The 20,038-nt window shown below is 40.1% G+C and overlaps 1 long non-coding RNA gene across 1 annotated transcript in view; it reads right to left on the reverse strand.

Annotated features, from left to right (window-relative positions):
• LOC148188534 (uncharacterized) overlaps nucleotides 1-11,393 on the reverse strand; it is a 29,482-nt gene extending 18,089 nt beyond the window's left edge. Inside the window, exon 1 of the long non-coding RNA XR_015777665.1 lies at nucleotides 10,262-11,393. This is a non-coding gene — a long non-coding RNA (uncharacterized LOC148188534). The remainder of the gene's footprint in view (nucleotides 1-10,261) is intronic.
• Nucleotides 11,394-20,038: the final 8,645 nt, after the last annotated feature.

Genomic DNA, 20,038 nt, shown 5'->3' on the forward strand with positions numbered 1-20,038 from the left:
TCACCGTCACATGAGCACACACTGCCTTCCATTAGGCAGGAGATCCTTATGACTCACGAAAACACAAGTCACATGTCACTACACAAATGAACCATGCTACTCAGACTGCTCTGTTATCCACAGCAGCTTTTCTGCAGGCCCAAATGAAATCACATCATAATGCATCTCTTCATTAGGAGGGCCGAGACAGAGTGGGGCTCTCCCTTGTCTCCTGGTAGCTGAACAAGAGCCACAGTGTCATGTATCGGCAGTGTTTGGCCACAGCAGGCTAACCCCGGCTGCAAAGTTGCCACGCTGGGGCAGTTTTAGTTCAATGTAATTTGATTTCATGTTAGATGACTTGCGTGCATGGTTGGCTGTTACACTCAGCTGCTTCTCATTCAAGGAGGAGTTTTACAGATTTTTTTTCTCTTTCTTTCTTCCCTCATGTGACTCAAAAGATGGCCTTTCACACCACCACCACCACCACACATGGGACTGCGTCACATCAAATGATAGCTCACAACATGCTTCCAGAGTCAAATCCTTCCACTTTACTAAAGTGATCACCTTGAAAACAGGTTGATTAAGGTCAGAGGTGACACCTAACCAGGGATAAGCAGCCACAGAAACAGTTTGCAGCTTTAATGTGAGGCACCAGCAGGTGACTCCTGTTGTGCTATACAGTGAAATCACCTTCTGTCATGGGAGCATTAAGTGTTGGCTGACATGAGAGTACACACAGCTCTCTGTGGCACATTGCTACCGATCCCGGAATTAAATTAGGCATTACAAATGGACAGAGTGTGAAAAAGCACTCCTACTTTTTTCACTGTAGAGGCACATATACAGGGGAACACCACCTAAATTAAAAATTCCAATATGTTTTTTTCCATGGCCTCTGTAAGTTCAATCAATATTTGTGAGCAACACTCTCACAGCCAGAAACCGGAGAAAAAAGTATTCATCTTGATGTGATGTCATCAAGTATTAAGTCTGGTGCTGTTCAATAGAAATAAAGGGTAGACTGATTTTGTGGACCCACAACATGTTTGTTTTCTTTTTTTATACCAAAATGAGGTTCATTCTTTTGCAGTGTTCTCATTTCTGAAATAGAAAGTGTACCCATATGGACCGAATCCCAAATGGGTGGAAAATCTTTGCATCACGTACATAAAATAAAACAGCACTGAGCAAATGCTGCACCATCAGTTCATTTTTGGCAAATTAAAGAAAGCATGCCGCAAAAAATCTATCAGTAGTATACTATATTTTAAATATTTTTATTTCTTTACCTTGTCGTTTACCGTGATTTCCAACTGGGAATTGAAGCTCTTAAATCAAAGCCACCAGATTGAGACAAAAACTGTTATTTTACTTTGCAGAACACCGGAGTTGCTGGTCTGCTGCAGCAATAGCTCTTTTTACACAGAAATCATGATATAGAGCTGTTACAACGTTCCCTCTTCGTGCTGCCTTTGCATTTTTACACATAACAAATGACTGTCGTCATGCAACTCCAGTGTGTGATTTTAGACAGCATACTGGCGTGGCAACTGTAATGTTTAACACAACAGCATTGGCCTCCATTGTGACATTTAACATATGATTCTGCAGTGCTTCTAAACTTTCTAAAATGGCCAGATCCCATCCTGCCGACTGTCACTTTTACATACACCACTGAAATTAGCACATGTATGTAGCAGCTTATTTTCACAATATTTTTTAACTGTCTTAGACCAGAGGACTAACATGGATTTTAAAAACTGCTGTTTTTCCCCTTTAGGATAATTTTAAATGTAATAAGTTCCATTCACTCTTTAAATCAAGTGTCTGAGACTGAATTTTTTCCTCTTGTGGAGGAAAAAAAATCCCTTATTCATCAATTCGTCATAGTGACTATGAACTTGTGTAAATAGGGCTAATATTTGTGGATATTTTGCCGTGTATACCAGAAGACAATCCCCTCTGAAAGTGCATAAAACAGCTCAGCAGCCAAAATGAGCAGCACCCTGAAACAAAGTATAAGACACTATATTAACGTGGCCTATTCCCTCGTCTTGGTCCTTAGAGAACACAATGAGCCCCACTGAGAACTCCATACTAGAGAGAGACTCTCCATTGATGTCTCCTCGGTTCCCCTCCCCCTCTCTCTATGAGACATCTGTAGCAGCTGCCCCCTTGTGCTCCTGTCAGCGGGGCCGAGTGTGTGTGTTTGCGTGTGTGTGTATGCGCTGGTTGAGGTGGGGCCGGCTGGGGAGGTTAGTGTGGGGCGTGTTATGACACCTCCCCCTTTGGAGGGGTCCGGCCCGCACACTTGTGGGACATCACATTTATCAATGGCTAATAGTCACTAGCAGGTCACCCTGAAAACACAACAGAGACCTCTGACCTCTTTTTAGCACAAAGGCTGCGAGGTGGTCACGTTAGCCCCTGGGCGCTGTAAAGAAGTGCGTACACACGACTTTTTTACATGTAAATTTGCTGTCAGAAATCATGATGTTTGTCACTTTGCCTTTTAACAAACTTCGCCTTAATCTGATCCCACGCTGCATAAATTGTTTATATCTTAAAGTAAAGGCGTAAACTTTTATAGTCAGGGTTCTGCTAAACACTATCACATGCTCGGCCAGGAAATTCAGCTATTATAGCATAAAAATCCTTTTTTATTTAGTCTCTATATTATCTAACAGACAGTCTCACACATAGAAATCAAATAAACTGAGTGGAATTCACACAGAAGTATAAAAGCAGGGGACAACTGAGGGGAAAAGCAGCATTGGTGAAATGGACAGCAAAAATTGTTTACTTGCTGAAATAGAAAGCAAGCTGCAGAGTTAAGAGATGCTCCACGATGAAATTCTTTTGTTTGAGACGACCCAAGAGATCTTTTTATATTGAATAGCAAAAGGATCAGCAAAAAACGTCCATGTTAAGTACAGATCTTTGATGTGTTTCAAGCCTCGGACCCCTTGGCAACAGAGAGACTGAGCCGGGACCCCTGACTAAAGATTATGTACAAAACTGAGTTGCATATTAAACCGCACCTACAATAATGTGCCACATCTAAAGTGATACAAACATACCCTTTTATAATGCATACAAGCTATCTAAATAATAACTATAGGCAGAATCATGTGTTTAAGCATCATGTGTGATTCAGACTCTCGCTTGGAAAATCATAAAACGATCCACTGTGACTCACGGGACTGTCCGCACACTTTAAATTCAAAATACAGCTATTTGGCCAATATGTTTCAAACGCTGTTAGCTGACTAGTTCACCATTATGGACAGGTGCCGCACAGTGATTTAGCGTTAGCGAGCTAACATGACTGCAGGAGGATTGACTGGGAACAGTAAGCCTATCATCGATGTTGCAAATGCAGTGCTTGTTTTGTTTTTATTTGTTTCATGAATTGGCCGTTTGTCCATGCTAATTATATATTGTATTCATGTTAATGCGACAAATTTTAATGTTTGAAGAAAAAAAACTTTACATTTTTAAAAATGTATTTAACCCATATTTAACCAAGTAAGTCCCATTGAGACTAACAATCTCTTTTCACAGGAGAACTTAAATTAAAACTTAAATCAAATTATCAAACAGTAATTTGGCCGCCCCTATAGGGTATCTGTGTGGACCCCTGGGGGGCTCTGAACTCTTGTCCAAGACCCTGAATGTAGAGACTGAAAAAGCTGCGTCTGGCAATGCTGGACCAACCCCAAAGGTGTAGATTTAGTGTGTGTGTGTGTGTGTGTGTGTGTGTGGGGTGGGGGGGTGGGGGTCCCCAATATTTAGAACATTTGTGTGTATTGAATTTGTAACTCCCAAATAAAAATATGAAAGTAGCAAAGACTTCTGTTTTGACAAAATGACACATTAAAAAAGACGTGTATACACTGATGCAGAAAGGGCACAAATCCGTACAAATTCACCAGAATGCAGGAAATTAATGTTTAATGCTCAAAATGTTCAGGTAAAGGTGTGAAAATGTTATTGCATGCCATGACCTAAACACAGCGTGAATCTAGATTGTTCTAATTTTCAGAGATAAAATGAGACATCAACAAAATATGAGGCGGTTACATAACTCTGTAAGTAAAAAAAAATATGTCCATTAAAAAGTTTTAATGTCACGTGGGACAGTCTAATGGGATGCTTTAGCCTTTTGAATGTCACTAGAGTTCATAGGCGTAGATTTTGGAGAGCACACAGGGGGACATGTGTGCATATCTCTCCTACAATAAAAACATAAAAATAGCAGAGGACTTTTACTTTATAAAAAACATACACACCATAAATTGGTGCATAAAAATTCCTCACAATGTAGGAAATTAAGTGTCTGACGCTCAAACTTTTCTGTCAGACGACACCAGACCTCCTTTTTCACATGTGCCAAACTCCCTATGTTGAAACAAACCACCCTTGACTTTCACTGACAAGAATCCCCAAAAGTGGTTTGATTCCTCCCTAAATTCAGATTTTGAACTCTGTATTACAATTACATCTATAAGGCTTTCTATTCTCAAATGTATGAAATACTGCATTTCAACATTAAATGTGGAGTCATGTACCAAAAAATAGGAAAGCATGTAGCATGATTATTCTTCTCTGAGGTCATTAGAGTAATGACCTCAGAGAAGAATAATAATGTATCACTGCATCAAGAGTCAAACATCCAGGGCTCTGGTTGGGGTTGTTCAACCTGATGAAAACAAATGCTATCGTTATTTCTGGGGCAGGTTTAAATCGCCCAACAAAACATTATTCATGTCACTTCCTGGCCTAGTAGTCTTTTTTTTATCTTGACAATTGTCCACACCCCTCAGTATTTTTTTTCTTTCTTTATTGAGGCAGACTGCTGAGAGGGATTACAGAGAAGGCTAAACACAAGCAAGACCTAATCCTAGGCATGCAGGGTTACAGAAAGGCCTCGATGAATAAGTTTTGGAGGCCTGATGTTAACTGACATATTTTTTGGCTGGAAGCTGGTGACTGAGGATATTTTGTACCTATCGAGTCTTTATCTTGAAATTTCATGATGATTGTACGACAAAAAAAAGCCAAGTATGGTATGAACACCAGCGTCACCAAATGATAGAAACTCTCCACCGAGACTAGATGAAAATAATAAAAATTAAAGATTTACATGCAACGTAATCCAAAATATTAAATTCTAAAAATCTGGTGACAGTCAGAGACATATGTACCCCTGATCAATTACCATACAAGAAATACAAAAACTCTCAGAAGACTGTTCAGTATCTGCAAGGCTAAATTTGCATATTAATTTACCGCAGTATCATCACAGTATTGTGTGAGCTCTAGCAAGGGCGCAGGTTTCATTTTAACATTTGGGTGGACACTTCTGATATGGGGGTATGGGGTCCTCCACCAGAAATTTGCAAAATCTGCATTCTGGTGAAATTTTGTGCATCGATTTGTAGTTTGTATGCATCTTTTTTTCCTCTCTACTACTGTCATGTTTTTATTCGGAGGGTAAGGATGACTTTCAAAATGCTCAAATAATGAAAGCATCCCACTAGACCAGAGGTGCCCAAACTGAAACTGAATGGTGGGCCAGGGGCCGAAAGTGAACATCTACATATTGTATAAAATAAGATGCAAAATGGTCTTACGTCAATCGTGCCAAACTAACTTCCTTCTCAAAATGCCTCTCCGCCTGCCATGCTCAGATTATAAAGAATAAATGAGATTTAGGAGTCTTGAAAAAGAAATTTAACCTAACAAACATAAAACAGCATAAACAGCGATTTAGATTGTATTTTTAAATGTTATTTTATTTTATTTTGATTATTATTTCGTGCTTTGAGTGGCCAGAAGACTATAAAAGCTTTTTTCTTTTGGCTAGAAACATCTGGTGGGCCAAACTGAACCTCATGGGGAGCCAACTTTGGCCCGCTGGCCCCACTTTGGGCAGCCCTGCAGTACAAGACCATTTTAATGGACATTATTTTTTCTTAAATGATACTTGTGAGTTCCTTCCTATACATTTCTCTTAATGTCTCATTTTATCTCTTGTATTTAGCACAAGCTAGACTCATGCTGTGTTTAGGTCAATAAAATTTTCACTGAGCAACACTGAGCATTTGAAAACCACTAAAGCTTCGAGCACATTAAAGCGCATTCATGAGCGTTGTACAGAATGTCATGATTATCAGCATTATGATAACGTTTAGTGTTAGTGTTTCTTTTCAGTCTTGCCCAAATGTCTGTGTACAGAAACAATTGAGAATTTCCCCTGTAAGTGAACCGTTTTGCACACACAGATTTAAATCTCTGCACAGTATTTTAATACACATTTGGCTTGGACAGACTGTATGCAAAGTGATTGCTGGGATGACGAGATGAAAACTAACCTCATACAGTATACAGAGCTCTCATTAGACGTCCTTTTATAGCCATATTATGCTCATGAGGTGTCAACTCATTACAATGTCAGTATTGTTGTTTTGATAGCCCAGAAAACTTTGTAGGCTATGTGTTAGATTTATATTAGTCAGCTACAATCAACCAAATATAGCTGACATTTAGGCGATGCTAGAAACTGGAGTGATTCTTCACACTGGACTGTAGCTCTACTGCAAATACAGTCACTGCACCATGTACTGCATTATATATTAAAATATATATTTTCCAGTGGGGTGACTGTTTAGATTTTTTAACAAGTGCACTGAAAAGCCCAATATTCATCAAAACATTAGGGCCAATATTTAGATTAAAGAGACACAGCTTCTGGCTGCTTGTCTCAAGTACACCGCTTATATTTAATGATCTGATGCGATCAGAGAAAATAGCATCTTATAGTACAGAAGCGATGGATGATAACTTTCATTTTGGTTTTAATTTAACCAAGTAATATCAGAGCAGGTGTCACAGATTCTAATACTGATACTTAGCATCGAAGAAAAAAAACTTGCCATGCATTTTTTGGAGAGGAAAACATTACACTAAAATTATGAAGATTACTGTATACAGTTGTACATATATTGCAACGACTACTACTTCTAATTAAAAAAATAGCAGTAATGCATCTTGTCGCACAGCACCTGACATTTGATTGCAATAGTTCCTAAGAAAGACTCTGTATGCAATAAACTTCAAAACTCGTTATGAATGACATTTATCACTGAAAATAGTTTTAGACATCTAGTTTCTCTGATGTGTTATTACAAATTTGCAGTGTTGAAGACGAGTGGCTGCATGTACATTTAAAAGTTCAGTGCATTATTGTTAACACCTAAGATACTTGTCCAAATGTGCAGTTTTTTCATTCAGCTGAGAACAGAAGGACTGCGGACAGGTGACAGATAACCGCTCTTTTGACAGTTGGTGGCAACGATGCTGCTGTATGGTTATGATTTAGCAGTAAATGGGAGAAAAAAAACCTGTACCTTTAAAATTACGGTATTATCAGTCCTTATTTTTAAATAAACAGATCACAAACAGATTCAGCTGTTGTAGTATCAATACTCAAGGGCGTGGGTTTCATTTCAGCATGCGGGGTGACAGATATGAAACAGTGGCTTTGCAGGTCCTCAGTCACGTTGTTTTCTGCATTCCTGGTGAATTCTCATGCACTTATTTGTGATTTTCATGCATCTGGTTCATGACTTTTTTCATAAAAAAGATCCCTTTCCTAGCACGGAGTAAACTGACGAGCCCTGACTAAATGACATATTTTATGGATCTTTCGCATTATATTCAATGATTAACAAAAAAAGCACAGAAGAACTGATAAATGGTACAATTAACTTAAATAGTGAATTTGGATGAATTTTTAAGCAGATTGTTTCCTGAATATTGCATCAGCGATTAGTTTTGCTGATATCTATATATATTTTTTCATTTTTTACACAATCGTCTGTCTGTATTGTATATTTGTCGTTTGTTTGTAACAATCATACATATTTTATGGGCTTCTTTTTTCTCTTTTCTTTTTTTTGGAAGATTTCAGTGTTTTCTCCTCCCTGACGCCTGGCCATTGTTCTGTTAGCTCTCTGATAGTTTTAACGGCATATTTTTTTAACGCAGGATGAAGCTGTTGAGCAGAAAGTGAAGGCTCTGTGAATATAACTTGTGTTCAGGTCTTCACCACGCCCTTCTCCTGCGAGGTGTATTTTAAGTCCATATGTTTAACAGTAATCCAAACTTTAAAAATACCAATTTTACTTTTCTCCACAGAAATTAATGAAATGCTGAGATATAGGCAAACTACATATATATATACATATATTTTTAAATAAAATCTAAAAGGCCTAGCTACCCCCTGAGAGGCTTTGGCGGCCACTAACATGGGTCGGGACCCCCTGGCTGGGAACGAGTGGTGTAAATGTTTGTCATTTTGTCAAAATAAAGTTCCCCTGCATGTTTTTATAGAGGGAGATAAATACACATTTTCTAAATATTGAGGGACACATGTACTCTGCATACTCCTGATATCTACACCTAAACGTCTAATATTTATAGAACCGACCATAATTTCTCACTACATGAGAGGGTTTTTTATTCCTCATGCAAACTGAGGATAAAATATTAACACATTATTAACCCAAAACTTTAAAAAAATAAAAATGTGCAGTTTTTTTTCTCAGCTGTTGCAGGAGATGGACAGATGGTGGCTACAGTGCTGCTGTATCGTTGCAATTTCGCCATAAATGTGATTTTTTTAATGCACCAATTTGTGCCTTTTCTGCATCAATTTATATTTTTGATTTTGTCAAAATAAAAGCATTATACAGTACGGACAAATACATATGTTCGACATACTGAGGGCAGAGTGCGTCCCATTGAAATCTACACCCATGTAGACACCACTACAAAACTGTTGCAGAATTGCCTGTAGTTTCTCCTGTAGAACCCATTAAAATTTTTATCTCCCACTAAAGGGTTTTTCAGGGAAATTTGCCCTTATCCGAGTCAAGAGTAAAATGATCAACGACGAGGTGTGCTGTGCAAATTACAAAGCCTCTTTGGCAAATTTGTGATTTATTATATATTACTCCATATAAATAGATCTGAATTAACTTGACATCTTTGGGGGATCTGTAAACATTTACGGAGTAGGCTGCTGCTGAGAAATTTTGTGCATGTATGAAAATTAAACCGCAGCCTCTAAGTGCTACACAGCTCAGTATTTTTAGCTCTGAAAGTGGAAGCACTCTATTGACAGATACTTTTTTTCCATTGACACTCTAGAGGTTATATCAAAGTATAGACTATACCTGCCTTTATTGTAATGACACAGTCACAAACAGTGTTTGTGGTATATTTAAAGGTATTTTGGCTATATGATGCTCTGAAAATGTTCAATAAAGGTCTAAAAAACCCAGACGTGAAGCTCCCAAAGACAAAACTAATCTACTCATTGTCCTGCTTCTGGACTACAAATTGAAAATCCCTGCGGAAGTCCCTCCCTCCACAGTCCGCTGTTGTGCCTCGATGATGTAACCACTTTCCAAATATAGCGTGTTGCTGATGGCGACGCGGCCTCCTGATTGGCTGGAGCGCGCTGTCAGTCACATGACGTCACGCTCGATCGTGTTATTATTGTAAACAGCCCGCCTGCTCTCCACCGACGCTCTGTGCCGAGCCGACTACTCCATCCAGTCCTTTGTTCATGCAGCGAAAACACCGACGCGACAAAGCGCAGCGACCGTCCGCCCTAAGCTGCGGATCAAACCCCTAAACAAAGTTACACACATCCTCCAAAAAAAACCAACATCTGTTTGATAAAATGAACGCACCGCTGCTCATGTTGGAGGGGGGTGGGGGGTGGGGGGGCATGTTTGTCGATCACCGGGATCTTCATGCAACCGGCGACGGCTCAAGGCTGCTGCATGAATAACAATAATAAACTGGCAGCCCGTCAATGCAACACATTTATCTCTAAATTCACATTTCATAATAAACTGATTCCGCGTGAGACGAGCTAAAAAACACTCTTTCATCGGCAGCCACATTACCAAAAGCTCCTAAATGTCAAATTGTTAAAAAAGAGTACTTGTCATTTTCAAAAACAGCATGCACCTCCACATCCCCCACAATGAATATAAAGGCCTATAACTTATATTATACCGCTTCAATTCGACAGCGTTACATTAATTTGACTTTACTTTGTGCCCCGCGTCGCGCACAATCGACCAAAAACGACTTTATCTTTGCGGTGACTGACACCAGCACGCCAAACTCAACTTACTCGAGAGGTCACACACAGCAAAAGTTGAAATTACTCCACTGAATGTTTAATGGCACTTACTCGACAGCCCTGGATGCCTCTCCGGAGTGATCGACTGCATCTCTCGCTGCCAGCCAGCCGGGCCACCGGTGGTGACACCCCTCAACCCTCGACATTTCCATCCAAGTTGACAACAAGCTTCCATTCTCCGACTAAGTGCAGTTTCAGCAAAGCTTCAAGGAAGTTGTTTCTTTTGTTCCAGTATTTTTGGTTGCGTCAATGTTGCGAAAAGAGAGGGGGGAGGGAGGCGGAGCGGTGGATACAAGAGAGCGACCGAGAGAGAAAAAAAACACACACACATCTGAGCGCACCGTAGCCTAGTTCGCACGCCTGGCCATTAACGCACAGAAAACCCCCTCATCTAAATCCGCGATCAACTCGTCTCATCAGCTCAGCTCACGTGTCTGGGACGACCAGCATCCCTTCAAAGTGAAATAGACAGCACGCGGTGCCCAGGTTTGATAGGCTATCCAAGATCAGGCAGATCGGTGCGCCCCGTGCGCGCGTAGAGAGGAGCGGATACATTTGCAACAGCCCAGCTCGGTAACTTGGATTTCTGTAGGTGCCAAATCGCGTTCAAGCCTCATATCTTGCCTTCGATGGCGCTCACGGGCTCTCATCGAGGCAGCGCGCGTGCAGCCTACACGCCTTTCAAACTCTGCTAGTTCCCGGACAGTGCAGGGCGGTAACGATACGCGCAGTAACGCGTTACCAAACAAAGAGTAGGATGTTTTCCGTCCACTCCGAAACTCTTGCTCCTTTCCTTCAGCGTAAACACCGAGCTCAAGCAGAGTAATCATCCCATCCATCCCATTTCCTGGCTGCGTACTCGCTCCTTTTTACATTAAATATGGCAGAAAAGTTACTTTCTTTCACTGGGAGCAGCTTTTATCAAACAAATTTCACGCAAAGACAATTTTGGCAACCCTAACAGGTCAGATAATTGGATTTCCTGCTTTCTGGCGCCAAACAAAGCGCCACAAAGCAACGCAACAAGTAGAGTATAACGCGTGAGCCTTTTAGCCCTCATGGTGCAGAAAAGTGAAGCATAAACACTTTGATGTAACGAGTCCGTCGCCGTTCTCGGCAGCGAGGGGAGGGAGAGCTGAGACGGCTTACTATGCAGAAATAGGATCATGTTGGTTCATCGGATAAAAAGGTGAGCTCCCTGTTTCCGCGCCGCTGTTACAGTAGCGTTGCGTCAGGAAGTTGTTGGTGGTGTCAGTGAAGTCACCATCAAGACGCCCTGCTCTCCATCCAGCCTGACGATTGTATGGCAGCCTGTGCCTCACTCAAAGCGAGTTTTTATATCAAATGAAAAGCTCGCGCGGTGCCTTCAGCGCCTAAATGTCCTTGGAATTATTTTGACCTCGCAGCGCCAGAGGCTGTGGCAAAAATGTTCGCTATGATAGACATAAAAGGCGGCGAATTTCAGCGAGAAGGAAGTACATTTTGAAGAATGTAAATTAATTAAAAAAGACAACTTTGAGGGGGAAAACAAACCCTAATACGCGTAAAAGCGTAATGGTTACAAATGAACCAAGGGGAGTTGTAAAAGGAGATTCTCCTGCTGAACATTCACTGCAGGCCTGCAGTTTCAGGCCTGACACACCCTCCTGGAGCTTTGTGAAACTGAATAGCTTACTGTAACTTAAAAATGAAGGCCTGTTGAGGATAATTTAGTGAGATTCTTCAAAAGCAGCTCCACAATAACCTCGCAGGCTGACTGAGTGTAAACAAAGTATGATTAAGCGTGGCTTGGAGCAGTGACACTACTTGCAGTCTGCATGCGTAAAAGTTCTGATTTGTCATTTTGCTAAAGTCTGATGAGAAACATTTCGCAGAGTTGTGAATTTGACTTCAACAGAGATCCTAATTGTATCATACAATATATAACTTTTGCACAGTTTGCACAATTGTCTACCAGCCATCTCCTTTGTCAACATAGAGAAGAGGCGAAGAAGCGCTGCAGGAGCCCGTGTGGTCGATAGTAAGAGAGTAAAATGTGCTGCTTGTTATCAGAAACATCAGCTCAAACGGAGATTCTTTTATCAGTATATTGCCCAACTTCTTGTCCAGAAGCCACCCCACCACCACGTCTCAAATAAAAGGGTGAGTATATTTTGAACTTTATGTTTACGCACCTCCAGAAAAAGCTCTTCTTCCTTATAAAACTAGGTGCACAGCGTCTTATATGCGCCACAGGTCATCCTTTTAAGAATGGCCAACAAATGCATTTATGCTGCAGAGTGACAGGCAAACAATAAAACAAAACATACAACTAAAAAGAAAATTTTGCAAGGCATATTTGCGAATTTAAGATGCACCAAATAGTCTTACTCATTTGTTTTTAGTGTTTACAGAGCTCGTTTGCATTCCTTTACGAGAAATTTATTCAGGAATTGCAATTATTTGCACGCAGTCTTTATTGTCCATGTTGTCCAAGTATTGGAGTTGATTTCTGGACGAAATATAATACCATGGATAGCTAATTATAAAAAAAAAGCGCATGGATTTTCTTTGAGGAATAACACAATATTTCACAAAAAAATGCACTTTAAATGATCACCATTAAATTGTGGCGCTATGTGTCTAATATGGCAAAACAGAAAATGTGAAATAGTCATTTTTTAAAAACATATTCTATTTGTCGAGTTTGAAGGAACTGGTGCACGCTTTAAAAAACGAAATAAAGTAAAAACCTGAAGTTGAAAACCAGACTGACACGTCCTAATACAAACACCATATACTTTTGTTTGTTATTTAATACACACATTGACTGTGTGTAAGTGATAACCTACTTTAAAACGCCTGTGTTCTCTGTGCGCAAACGTAGGTGATCAACTGACAGAGCTGGGAAAAAAGTAATTGTTAAGGTGGTTGCTCTCTCTGCGTGTGTGTGTGTGTGTGTGTGTGTGTGTGTGTGTGTGTGTGTGTTTTGGGAGTGTCACGCTCGCAGTTATGCAGCACTATTTGAATATTTGCCCGATGTGTGGGCTGATGCACAGTCAGAATGCAAAGAAGAAACAGTAAACAGGCACAATAATCTGATGGGCTGCGGTTCCAACCTTAAAGGTCATCGATGAAGAACAAGACTGTGATGAGAGAACCGAAATAGTTGTGGAGAGATAATTTATAGGCTAATTTCTACTTTTAAATGTGTAGACCGAGCGTTTTCCTCTAAAGAAACTCAAGTTACTCAAGAGTTTGTACTCCCTTTCTCTCTGTCTTTCTGTTTTAACACTCGACTGCTGCTATTTTTCAAAATAAAAGATGCGCGTAAAGGACACCTTACAAACTTTTTTTTTTTGCTAAATTACGCATGCACACCAAAGCTGACCTCTCCCCTCTCAATGTCTGTTAGTAAAAAGGTGTCACACACTTGTTTTGCAATCAACAGCTAATATACCTTCTTGAAAATTAAGTGCATCACAATTTAAATTAATTTACAAGATATGTTTTAATAAAAGAAATATTTAACTCGGAATGTCAAATATTAGCTCTAAAGTCTGCTTCAAAGAACAGGAAATGCGACTAAGTAAAAAGCGATTTGATCCAAATCTGCAACCCTTTGCGCTTTAAAGCAGTTGTTCACAAAATGTTTTCATAATCGATTATCTATCCGAAGCAGTTTCAGCGCGAGCAAAGAAAGAGCGCTTTGAATTGCGCAAGAGCGGGGCAGTTAAAAACACCTTTTTGTCTCACTTAGTTCAGATATTTAGAATATGAGGAGCAACTGAAAGGTCATATTGTGTGGGAGTAATCTTTATGAGTCAAAACGAAAAAGTCAGTAGCCTGTTTGTGCGTGCTTATTTGTGTGGCGTGTGTGTGTAATCGCGCACACGACACACTGATACAAATCATCTCGACATTTCTGCAACTTTTCAGACTGTAAAGAGGGTTTTGGGTTATGAGTTATGTGGAAACTTTGAAAAAAGTGTGTCAAATAAAATGTTTTTCTTACAAAATCTGACAGATACGCAAACAAAATGTAATTGCTGGGATATTTATTGTAGAACAAAGTTATGAGCAGTCCAATGTTGGCCTCAAATGTAGTGAAGTCAAAGTAAACCCACTGCCCTGATGGCCTCAGAATAACTGTGATTTCCCTCCAAATTGGATTAGACATTTAGATCTCAATGATTGTGACAATTGTAGAACACACTTCATGTGACAGCCACGCTTTTCACCCAGCGCTATAGACTAAAAATGCACTGCCAGCATGCAAACATAATCAGTGTCACTCTGTCAATGGTATCCTTGTCAGCTGCACGGGGACGCGTCCAAGATCAATGATGTTCACTCAATTAACCTGATGGATAAAATGTCAGGGAGGTTATGGATGTGAGTGTGTGAAGCTCTTTTTTTTCTCTCTCTCTCTGAGTGAATATGTTTACGGATTGTGTGGTGTCTACGGGCCCAGAGAGAGGAGACAGCAGGGTGAGGCCTGTCCCTTCTAAAGCACCCTGTGTCCAGAGCAGAACTAGGTCAACAGAGACCGCTGGTTGGTGAGTTGGAACGATGCTGTTCTCTCACACACACAGGAAAGAAAAGGAGGGAGAGAGAGAAAAAAAAGTAGCAGAAGAAAATCCTTGCCTTCGATTGAGGGATAATTAGAGACTGTTTGACCTATTTGTCCCCTTAAATAAACCGTTGGCCATTTAGTTGGGAGTGGGTTTTTTTTCAAGAGCATGTTGAGCCCTTCGCTGGACCCCTCCAATTATGCTATTTTAATGGCAAATTGCCTGATGAAGTTCAAAGGTCTCCCCATTCTCTTCCCTTTCTTTTTCTCTGTCACAACTAACATTCAGATGTTCAGCGTGCAAAAGCAGTCAATTACACAGCCATAATATAAAGCAGTAGGGTGTGTTTAACGGTCCAGCTTCAGTGTAACAAACTAGATTCATTTAGCATGTTTCTAAAGGGCTTTACTGAACAAATAAGGCATATGAATACCACTGTAATGGAAGTACGCAGAAAAGGAACCAAATTTAAGAATAAAGAAGAGGAGATAAAGATATTTTTCTGTACATTTGTGGCCTCAGAAGCAATTCAAAACATTTGATTTACACTACATCTGCACTCCCAGACATCAGGAGAACTCTATTGTGAAGTGTGTGGACGACACCACCATCATTGGCCGTACTCATACCGGAGGAATCAACAATCTTGCAGAGTGGTGCACAGAGAACAACCTACTGATCAACGTCAGTAAAACCAAGGAGCTGATTGCTGATTTTAGGAAGAAGGAGGCAAAGACACACACCCCTGTCTACATCAGAGGAGCTGAGGTGGAGCAGGTGAACAGCTACAGGTTCCTTGGAATTACCATCACTGAGAACCTGTCATGGTCATCACACATCACCACCCAGATTATAAAAGCATGGAAAAGGCTTTACTTCCTACAGAAACTTAAGAAAGCTAAATTCCAGAGCAAGATCCTGGTAAACTTCTACAGAGGAGCAATAGAAAGCATCCTGACTGGAAACATCACAAACTGGTACGGCCCAGGACAGGACGGCTCTACAGCAGGTGAGTAAAACTGCTCAGAACATCACTGTTTCCCATTTACAGACAAGTGACCTCTGTGAAGTGAGGTGTCTGCACAGAGCCCAAAGGATACTGAAAGACAGCAGCCACCCGAGCCACAGTCTGTTCACCCTGCTGCATTCTGGAAAAAGACACAGAAGTATCCGCTGCCGAACCACCAGACTACGGAGCAGCTTCTTTCCCCAGGCTGTGAGACTCCTCTACTCCTCCTTGAACGCCAAAAAGATATAGCAGGATTTAGGATCAACTTTAATTTAATTTCTTCTGAAACCACGTTTAAGAAAAATGACAGTAAACCTTGTTTCTGGTTGTTCTTAAAGGATATGTCATATGTTTTCAAGTTCGTCTCAAAAACAGTTCTCATATATGTACTCTGACACACTTTTTAGATGCTGTAATTATTCCTCTCCTTCTTGGAACAACCAGTAAGGCTCCAAAAAAGATCCTCAGGTTGTTAATTAGGGTTATATCACATTGTTCCTTAAAAAGTGTGGATGGATTACTGAAAGAGCCCATCAGGAACAAGCCCAGGGGCTCAAAGTGTCATGGAAGTCCCCTGGCCTTCACCTGCAAAATGTCACTCAAATTAACATGCAATGACCAGGAAGAGACTCAAAATGATCACAAAGAGATGCAAGGTACTTTCAAAGTGGGCAAAACACCCACAAAAAGTCACAAAATGACAATAAGTGGACACATAATGACCGAAAAAAGACACAATATTACCTCAAAGAAACAAACAAACAAACAAACAAACTTAAAAAAAAAGACTACAAAGAGAAACAATATTACCCCCAAAAAAACACAAAACAAGTGCAAAGAGATACAATATTACCTTAAAAAGATACAAAAGAGACACAAAATGACAACAAAGAGATACAATATGACTAAGACTGAAATTTCTATAAAGACACAAAACAACCAAGAAACACCAAAATTACCTCAACAACACAAATTAACTACAGAGACTTACAAAATAACTACAAAGAGACACAAAATCAGCTCAAAGAGAAATAAAACTACTGCAGAGACACAAAATGGCTACAAAGAGACACAATATTACCTTACAAAGGGACAAAACAAACATAGTGTGACAACAAAGAGACACAAAACAACCACAAAGAGACACAAAACAACCACAAAGAGACACAAATCAACCACAAAGACCTACAAAACAACTACAAAGAGACACAATGACTACAAAGACAAAAAATGACTACAAAGAGACACAAAAGGGCCAAAAAGACACAAAACAACCACAAAGAGACACAAAATGTCCCAGCATTACATCAAAGGCACATACATCGTCTACAAAAAATACAAGGTGACAACAAAGAGACACAAAACAACCACTAAGAGACACAAAATGACTACCAAGACAAAAACGACTGAAAAGAGACAAAAAAGAACCAAAAATTACCTCAAAAGAGACACAAAATAACTACAAAGATATTCAAAACAACAACAACAACAACAATAATAAAAAAGGAGACAGAACCTACATAAAGTCTGTGTCTTCCTCGTCAGTAGAAGAGGTGGTGGGGCCCACAACACATCTGTACCCAGGGGTCCACTGCCTCATAATCTGCCCATGCTTAAAAGCCATTAGTAAAATCTTAATAGCAAATCTTACATGCAACCCTTGTTGCAGAGGCCATACAGCTGGTTTGTAAAAGTGTCAGAAATGTAAATTATAGCACAAAATGAGATTGAATCCAGGCTCTGTTGAAGTGTTATTCAGCTCGAAGTGAACAATCTAATTACTGTTACATACACTGCAAAACTTGTTATCTTGTATCTCGCGTATGAGTTATGTAACACGTAACGCAGATAGAAGAACTTGACACAAGCTGACAGGAAGTCAAACACACGTAGACTCTTAATGCAACATGGCTCTATGCACAAAAGGTGTCCTATATTCACAGAGTGCTTATGGGCTGGTGTCCATAGGGACAGCAAGTGCTGCTGCGATAAGTTCCCTGTCCTGCCCTGCACCGCCTGTCAGCACAATGGGAATCAACAGGTAACTTAGCGACCCGAGCCAAACACATTTTCAACAGAAAACCTCAACACAATGGCTAATCACAACACTATATGTTCCCTTTTTGTTGACCAACAAAAGGCTCACCATTACTCAGATGCATGCAAACCTAACCTACCTGAAGAACCGCATAAAAAAACAAGACTTTACATTGAATCCTCTTTATTCCCGGCCGAGAGCTTGACTCCATTTGCATGTGAGCAAGAGTGATAAAGGCGCAGAGAGAAAACACACGGAAGTGACCAAACATATCAACTATTGGAGGGCTTCAGCTGGTGCCTCATGAGTGAGGAGGCCTATGACTAAGATCGGAAGAGAGTAGGAGTGTGCCAATGTTGCCATACCAATACTGCAGAAAGCGAAAAAAAGAAGGTAGGAAAAGAGTGGATGGTGATTGGAGCGGGCACACCAAATAAGACCAAAAATAGGCAGTGTGTGTGGAGTGGGATGGTAGAGTAATTCACCCTCGTTTGTGTAAACATTTACATTTTGATGAACCCTTTGACCCCACAGGCCAAATTATACTCACGCTGCATGTTGTGTGAGAGATCAGAGTGTTCATACATTATGTACAGTGAATGCATGTCTGTGGCTGTGAATTATTAACTGATTGCATTCATCAGATTGTCTGCAGGACAAGTCAGGGACGGGATAGCATGCAAGCTTTTCCTCCAACGAAACACAACACAAAGTGTGGCGACTTAAAGGGGAAGTAATCACAAAAATCGCCTGCTTCCTCTTCTCTGTTCTAAGTATATCTCTCTTGTAACTTAGTTGGACACAAGTTATTGCACTGAAGTTGCAAGCAGAGATTTGATGAGGCTCCGAAAAAGTCCAAGGCCATCAAATGTGTGCAGCGCCCTTGCATCACATTTCTGCTGTTATTTATTGATACATAGCTGTGAGTAATAACCCCGCCAAGAATAGATGCTGGTCAGAGCAGAAAAAAAAGAGAGAACTTCACAGCTTCATCTTTGCTGGTTATTTTATTTGATTATCCCTGACCAAATTTTTCCTCCATTGTGTGGACTCACACCCTCACATCACGACGAGCCCTCCCTCATTCCCATCCTATCTCTCATCCCTGCTCCTCTCTGTCCCACACTACATGCCTCTCTATTTATACAGTTGAGTCAGTTTGCCACTGACAGCAGTGTGAGCGATAAGGAAGATTGAATCATCACGTATTAGAAGCTTTCATCTATCAATATACTGTCTTAAAAGGAAACACTGAGTGTTGCTGGCAAGTGTTTAAAAGATGTGAGCGGCTACAAAGAAAAGAGGGCATAATTATAACCTTGCTATTAAAATAAAATAGAGTTTCCACAAAGAGACAAAGAATGACTACAAAGAGATACAAAACAACCACAGAGACACAAAAATATTAAAAAAAAGAGATTCAAAAACGACCATAAAGAGACACAAAATTACCCCAAAGAGACATCAAATGACTACGAGACACAAAAAGACACAACAACCATAAAGAGACACAAAATCACCTCAAAGAGACACCCATTTACTACAAAGAGACACCCATTTACTACAAAGAGACACAAAACAACCACGGAGACACAAAAATAATACAAAGTGACAACAAAACAACCACAAAGAGACACAACAAAACTACAAAGATAAACAGAGTGACCACACGGAGACATAAAACAACCACAGGGACACAAAATGACCTCAAAAAGAAACAAATGTACTACAAAGCCACACAAAATGACTAAAACAGAGAAAACATTATCAAAGAGACACACGAGTACCTCAATGAGACACAAAACCACTAAAAGAGACACAAAATGACTGCAAAGAGAGACAAAATTTTAAAAAGTATGACAAGCCATAAAGAAAATACGGCATAATCATATCCTTGCTATCACATAAAAATAGACTACAAAGAAAAATAATTACGAAAGAGACACAAAACAACCACTAGGAGATACAAAATTGCCCCAAAGAGACGCAAAACAACAACACAGACACAAAATGACAACAAAGAGACACAAAATTACCTACATTTTGCACACATTTGCACACAGTTATGATCAGCTGCAAAGAAAAGGTGGCATAATCATATACTTGCCATCAAATAAAATAGACTACAAAGAGAGAGAGAGAGTGACTATAAAGAGACACAAAATCACCTCAAAGAAACACAAATTACTACAAAGAGACACCAAATTGGGGCGTCTGGTGGGTCAGTG

Source organism: Plectropomus leopardus, chromosome 10 (assembly GCF_026936395.1).
Source record: "Plectropomus leopardus strain MGB_pleo_1.0 chromosome 10, ASM2693639v1, whole genome shotgun sequence".
Classification (NCBI taxonomy): domain Eukaryota; kingdom Metazoa; phylum Chordata; class Actinopteri; order Perciformes; family Serranidae; genus Plectropomus; species Plectropomus leopardus.